The following is a 7,730-nucleotide window of genomic DNA, read 5'->3' as shown; positions in this document are numbered from 1 at the left end:
CACATGAAGATCCGGGTTAGAAGTGATCTTCCGTACCCCATGCTTGTTGTAAGAGGCGACTAACGGGTCGGGTGGTCAGGCTCACGCAATTGGTTGACACAAGTCATCGTATCCCAGTTGCTTAGATTGATGCTCATGCTGTTGATCACTTGATTGTCTGGTCCAGACTCAATTATTTACAGACGGTGCCATATAGCTGGAATATTGCTGAGTGCGGCGTTAAACAACAACCAAACCAAACATATATAAAAGTGATCTAAGATGCCTGGAGTCATGCTCCTTGGTCGAGTCAGTGTCGTCTGATTGGATTAACATAGTATTTGTCTTTGTGACCTTGACCTTGAACTACACTATCACTGGCACGTGTATGTAAACAGTGCAACTAACCACCTTCAGTGACGAAGATAAGTGATGTTATTCCATCCTGATGTTATTGCACCATGAAGGTCTGAAAAGGTTGTGATGCAATCTGGTTGAACAATGTCCCCTTGGAGACAGATCTTGATCATCAAAGTGATATCTCCTGTGGAAACCAGTTACGGATGATAAATATTGCCTGTTTAATAATGAGTTAGATAACCAGCATATTTGATTAAATGACAAAGATGACAAACTTTGAGATGGTTTCCTTTGTCTAACACCTCTCAATATATTTGGATAATGATTGACCTCATCTGGGTTTCTAAAATGAATACTAGTACTGAATTTAATTAAACATGTTTTTGTAACGCCTTTTCGCAGTAAGAGAGCTACCCATTTGATGGCCATCCAAATCACTCAATAGGAGTGTTCAACACAACAAGGCTGAATGACGACCTTGACCTAGATTCAGACATATATGACACATGTCAGTGATTTGTCTCTTTGACTTCTGGCAATAGCTGCATATGTTGTAGTGTTGTAGCTCCACTGTGTGGTGCAGCATGGCTGATGAAAGGCTTATCGTAAGCAGCATAAACTTGCAGGGGTATAGCTACCATTATAAAAATCCTGGGCTTACACCTGATTGTTGCTAAAAAGTTGGGCAAGCCCTCAATACTATCTTAACATAAACCTTTGAAACCTATCTGGCTTACACGAAAAAATTGGCTTGCTATGCACCTGACTGGTGTGTGGTTGCCCTGTGGTTGCCCTGTTCAGGACATGGCAGGTCATTTGGCATGGGGAAACTGCATGTAACTGCAAGAAGATATCCTGCACAGACCATATGGTCTGTTTTGTGTACATCGGAACAAGTATAGGATCTACTGTGAGTACACACGCACAGGCATATGATGCACTACTAATACACCATACACAGGTGTAACGTGTATGGCAACTACACAGGTATGAGATGTACCGTGTTACACAGGTATGAGATGTACCGTGTTACACAGGTATCAGATGTACCGTGTTACACAGGTATGAGATGTACCATGTTACACAGGTATAAGATGTACCATGTTACACAGGTATAAGATGTACCATGTTACACAGGTATAAGATGTACCATGTTATATAGGTATCAGATGTACCATGTTACACAGGTATAAGATGTACCATGTTATATAGGTATAAGATGTACCGTGTTACACAGGTATAAGATGTACCGTGTTACACAGGTATGAGATGTACCATGTTACACAGGTATAAGATGTACCGTGTTACACAGGTATAAGATGTACCGTGTTACACAGGTATAAGATGTACCATGTTACACAGGTATAAGATGTACCGTGTTACACAGGTATGAGATGCACCGTGTTACACAGGTATGAGATGCACCGTGTTACACAGGTATGAGATGTACCATGTTACACAGGTATAAGATGTACCATGTTACACAGGTATAAGATGTACCATGTTACATAGGTATAAGATGTACCATGTTACACAGGTATAAGATGTACCATGTTATATAGGTATCAGATGTACCATGTTACACAGGTATAAGATGTACCATGTTATATAGGTATAAGATGTACCGTGTTACACAGGTATAAGATGTACCATGTTACACAGGTATAAGATGTACCATGTTACACAGGTATAAGATGTACCATGTTATATAGGTATCAGATGTACCATGTTACACAGGTATAAGATGTACCACGTTATATAGGCATAAGATGTACCATGTTACACAGGTATAAGATGTACCATGTTATATAGGTATCAGATGTACCATGTTACACAGGTATAAGATGTACCATGTTATATAGGTATAAGATGTACCGTGTTACACAGGTATAAGATGTACCATGTTACACAGGTATAAGATGTACCATGTTACACAGGTATAAGATGTACCATGTTATATAGGTATCAGATGTACCATGTTACACAGGTATAAGATGTACCGTGTTACACAGGTATAAGATGTACCATGTTACACAGGTATAAGATGTACCATGTTATATAGGTATCAGATGTACCATGTTACACAGGTATAAGATGTACCATGTTATATAGGTATAAGATGTACCATGTTACACAGGTATAAGATGTACCATGTTACACAGGTATAAGATGTACCATGTTATATAGGTATAAGATGTACCATGTTACACAGGTATAAGATGTACCATGTTACACAGGTATAAGATGTACCATGTTACACAGGTATAAGATGTACCATGTTACACAGGTATAAGATGTACCATGTTATATAGGTATAAGATGTACCATGTTACACAGGTATAAGATGTACCATGTTACACAGGTATAAGATGTACCATGTTACACAGGTATAAGATGTACCATGTTACACAGGTATAAGATGTACCATGTTATATAGGTATAAGATGTACCGTGTTACACAGGTATAAGATGTACCATGTTACATAGGTATAAGATGTACCGTGTTACACAGGTATAAGATGTACACCTACTGGCTCCTTACATTCCCTTGCAGTCCATTCTCCTGCAGCACCAGTGTGTGCTGGAGGTGTAAAGTGTTGTAGATGTTACATAGTTCTATGTATACACTCAGTATATGTATACACTCAGTATATGTATACACTCAGTATATGTATACACTCAGTATATATATACACTCAGTATATATGTATACACATGTATTTACAGACGTTGTCTCTTTGTCCTGGACTGTTTGTGAACATATTCTATGTGCAGTACCGTATATTACCGTAGAAAAGCCGATCTCATAGATAAACCGATCCCCCTAACTTGACCCTTAAAATCAGTATCAAAATGGTATGATTCATACATTCATACATAAGCCCCCACCAGGGTGGTCGTAGATGGGGTCCTAATCACCGCCAGCTCAGACCACAAGACAACTGACAGCAAGCCGACCCTACAGCAGGCTCCCTATTTATATTCTTCAAAACTTTGGTTTATTGTTTGATGGGCATTCTAGAAGTTGGTGACTCAAAAATGAAATTAGCTTGATAACGATGTAAGAATCTACATCGAAATGTCGCTCTATGCATTAAATAAGAAGTTGTCATCCATAAAGTTGTATGTTTCATATTTTAAAATTTGGCTTATCTACGGTAATATTCGGTACATCCTCCTTTCATGTCCAGGTGTTTACCATATTGTCTTGTGTATTGTGTGCAACCCCAATTGTTTAGTTTATTACATATAGCTCCTTTTGTATGTGTTACATGTGTTATTATTATTTACAAATTAAGTCACTAACTTGTTAGTGATTGCAGTAAAGAGTTTGTGCTATCTTCACATGAGATGACGTACTAGTAGGTGTCTGGAATTCAACTTATTCAGGCATTATTCCCAAACAGGCTGTCAGATCATTGTACAGGTACAAAATAATACCATGGTATAAAGTTATCATATTATCGGAAATTAATTGAAGGTTGGTACATAATTCTGATCGCTAGAATCACTGTCAGCAGGGGTCACTTTGAGGGATGAATTTTATTTATGCTTTTTAAGGACAACTTCTCAGTCCCCTGCATACAGGCAAGCTTTCATGGGCAGTGTTCTAGTGTGCGTGTGCGTGTGCATGCTTTTATACCTACATTTAAGTGCTGTAAACCTGGCGTTAGAGTTTTAGTGCCAAGTGGATGCTACTTCCCTGAGAACACATTCCTATCGTGGCCTGTTTCCATCTGTTGTAGGTGCGTATATGTCTGGTGTAGCATCTCCTCCTGCCTGTCTTTCAGTGTTTCATTGTGTAACAATATAGAAAGAGATGTTGATTAAGCTTGTTTGCTTTCATTCCTTATCACCAAAACTGACTGACTGAGTTTGGTTTTACGCCGCTTTTAGCAATATTCCAGCAATATCACGGCGGGGACACCAGAAATGGGCTTCACTCATTGTACCCATGTGGGGATTCGAACCCGGGTCTTCGGCGTGACGAGCCAACGCTTTAACCACTAGACTACCCCACCGCCCCTATCACCAAAACAATACCTGGGGTACGTATCTGTAGTACCTGTGCCGACAACGACCCCTTCAGCCAAATTTTGGGTGTTGTCAAACTCGCGTTTGACGTGTGAAGTGTTGTCAAACTCGTGTTGTTCAGAAACAACCAATCGCAGTCAACAAAATTGTCACGTGACCGCACCGATACAGACATGGCGCTCAAATGACACGAACGTTTGACAACATGTGTTTGGCGTGTGAATACGTGAGTTTGACAACTTTTAAAATTTCCACAACATGTGTTGTCAAACTTTAGTTTGCTGTGTGAAGGCCGCTTAATACGGTCTGATGTACGCCTCTTTGTAGCGGTGTGGTCCCTCGCTTACCGGAATCAAAGGTGTACATCAGACTGTATTACCTGAGGGAGAAGTTTACAACGTATTTATCTTACTGACATGTTAAATGTACACAATATCATTTTATTTTATTTTGAATGTCGCTCCCGACTATATGAGATGGCGTCTGCCTCGTATCTGGATGTTTAAAAGTAGTGAAACATTTTCTGACAAGCTTAAACCTGCTATAATAATGGTTAATTATGTTAAAGTTGAGTGTGCAAACTTAAATAAACCAGTGAAAGTCGGTAAAATAAATGTGTACATGGTGAACTCAAAAACGGCCAATCGAACGGTTTTCGAACTCAGTGCACTGCATGCGTCATATGATGGCGTCATAGGATTGTTAGCGATACAGCTTCTAGGCGGAGTGTTTAGCGGTTACCTTGGCAGTGAGTAATATTTTTTCCAGTTGTCACCCTCCTGGGAGGGGGTGACATGGGAACTTGTTGAAGCGTCACTGACCAATGAAATTAAAGTATTTTACATGAAGGTAAGAGCTTGTGTGAACAGTCCCCAGTGTGACATCTGTCTCACCTGTATACTGGCAACTGGTTTGGACTGCAATTACAAGTAAATAACCCGGAGGTTAATCAGTTGATTATGTTTCAATTTGGTTTGAAAATGGAAGAACATGCTTAAGCGTTTTGTTTTTGCAAATATTTGAATGTATTTGCTTAATTTCGAAGTTATTGGGGATGGCTTGATCGCAAGTCTGACTCTCTTGAATTAATTTATGAGATTAATTAATATGATGTTGGGATTCTCTTTAGACCCGTTCCTCACCATGTAGATCCAGTACATCAATACAGTGTTGACATGAAACGCTGAAAGGAGGGCAATCAGGTGCCTGTTCATTTGGTCAGCATTAAAGGAGATGAAGTCTATTGAGTCTTGTGTTTCTGTTAACTAAATGAATGATCTGGTGTGGTATTCAATTTAAGGGCTACCAATTATGTATCACGGCAGACATATTAAATGACTTTGAGCAAGTGTGAAGTGAAAATGTGATGATTAACCAGACAGCTTCATTATGAACATTACTTAATTAAGACTGGAAGTTAAGACTGTTCCTTTCTGAAAAGTAAGTTCTTATTCCATAATAATGCAGAGCACACAAAAAAGGTGATTTTTGTTTAACGCTGCACTCGACAATTTTCTAGCTATATGACAACAGTGTGTAAATAAATAATCCAAGTCTGGACCAGACAATCCAGTGATTGACATCAATTGGGATACGATGACATGTGTCAGCACACCTAACCACCCGATCCCGTTAGTCGTCTCTTACGACAAGCACGGGTTGCTGAAGACCAATTAATTCTAACCCGGATTTTCACGGTTTGCAGACAAAAGTGAAAGCAACTGAAATGGTCTACAAGTCAGTACACAAAGTAGGACTGTACCGGGCTTTGTTACACCAAGGCTGATACTCCCCACTGAACTGAATTACCGTGGCAGTATGTTGTGGTGGTACAATTACCGTGGCAGTATGTTGTGGTGGTACAATTACCGTGGCAGTATTTTGTGGTGGTACAATTACCGTGGCAGTATGTTGTGGTGGTACAATTACCGTGGCAGTATGTTGTGGTGGTACAATTACCGTGGCAGTATGTTGTGGTGGTACAATTACCGTGGCAGTATGTTATGGTGGTACAATTACCGTGGCAGTACGTTATAGTGGTACAATTACCATGGCAGTATGTTATGGTGGTACAGTTACCATGGCAGTATGTTGTGGTGGTACAATTACCATGGCAGTATGTTATGGTGGTACAATTACTGTGGCAGTACGTTATAGTGGTACAATTACCGTGGCAGTATGTTATGGTGGTACAATTACTGTGGCAGTATGTTGTACAATTACCATTGGCAGTATGTTGTAGTGGTACAATTACCGTGGCAGTATGTTGTGGTGGTACAATTACCATGGCAGTATGTTATGGTGGTACAATTACCGTGGCAGTATGTTGTGGTGGTACAATTACCGTGGCAGTATGTTGTGGTGGTACAATTACCGTGGCAGTATGTTATGGTGGTACAATTACTGTGGCAGTATGTTGTGGTGGTACAATTACCGTGGCAGTATGTTATAGTGGTACAATTACCGTGGCAGTATGTTGTGGTGGTACAATTACCATGGCAGTATGTTATGGTGGTACAATTACTGTGGCAGTACGTTATAGTGGTACAATTACCGTGGCAGTATGTTATAGTGGTACAATTACCATGGCAGTATGTTATGGTGGTACAATTACCATGGCAGTATGTTGTGGTGGTACAATTACCGTGGCAGTATGTTGTGGTGGTACAATTACCGTGGCAGTATGTTATAGTGGTATAATTACCGTGGCAATATGTTATGGTGGTTTTCTTGCAGGTTCAGTACAACATGTAATACATCCCTGACAACCAATGTTTGTTAAAGCTCTAAAATCTCATTTGCAAATACTGAGATGATCATTTCACTTAAATACACCCCAGATAGAAAAGTACTGTATCCAGTAAGCCCAGTAGCATGGCTGAATCATTTGAGCCACCTCTAAATATGCGTGTGAAGCTGGCTTAATGTTCTGTTGGAAATATAAATCTTTGATCACATTTTAACTGGTGAAGCCCTAATGGAACAGTATTTGGAGGGGCAGTGGAATCAACAGGATTAATGATTTAACCTCCATGCTTAATATCACATTTCTGAATGCCCCAAACAAAGATGACCATGCCTGGTGTTCAAGTGTAAATCACATATTCAACACACCCACCACAAGTCGCTTGGTGCAAGTTAGAATTGGTCCCTTGCAGCCCCTTAGGACCTTATCTAAGTTATTAATGCTGAAAGTTTAAACTGGCACATTAGCCTTGAGATTCGCCACCCTAACATGTTTCTAAAACAGATGATTTTGAGAACCACTGATACTTTTGATTCTAGACCGGTTAGAGTGAGTGAGTGAGTTTAGTTTTACGCCGCACTCAGCAATATTCCAGCTGTATGGCCGCGGT

The 7,730-nt window shown here is 39.9% G+C and overlaps 1 long non-coding RNA gene across 1 annotated transcript; it reads left to right on the top strand.

Annotated features, from left to right (window-relative positions):
* Positions 1-120: 120 nt before the first annotated feature.
* Positions 121-4,166, top strand: LOC124279075. The gene is made up of 3 exons (XR_006899288.1): positions 121-1,801; positions 2,127-2,426; positions 2,852-4,166. It is a non-coding gene; the product is annotated as an uncharacterized LOC124279075 (long non-coding RNA).
* The last annotated feature ends 3,564 nt before the right edge of the window (positions 4,167-7,730 follow it).

This window comes from Haliotis rubra, unplaced genomic scaffold (genome assembly GCF_003918875.1).
Source record: "Haliotis rubra isolate DU_JTF1 unplaced genomic scaffold, ASM391887v1 Scf246, whole genome shotgun sequence".
NCBI lineage: Eukaryota > Metazoa > Mollusca > Gastropoda > Lepetellida > Haliotidae > Haliotis > Haliotis rubra.
The sequence above is the reverse complement of the archived record's forward strand: the minus strand, read 5'-3'. Positions and strand labels throughout refer to the sequence as shown.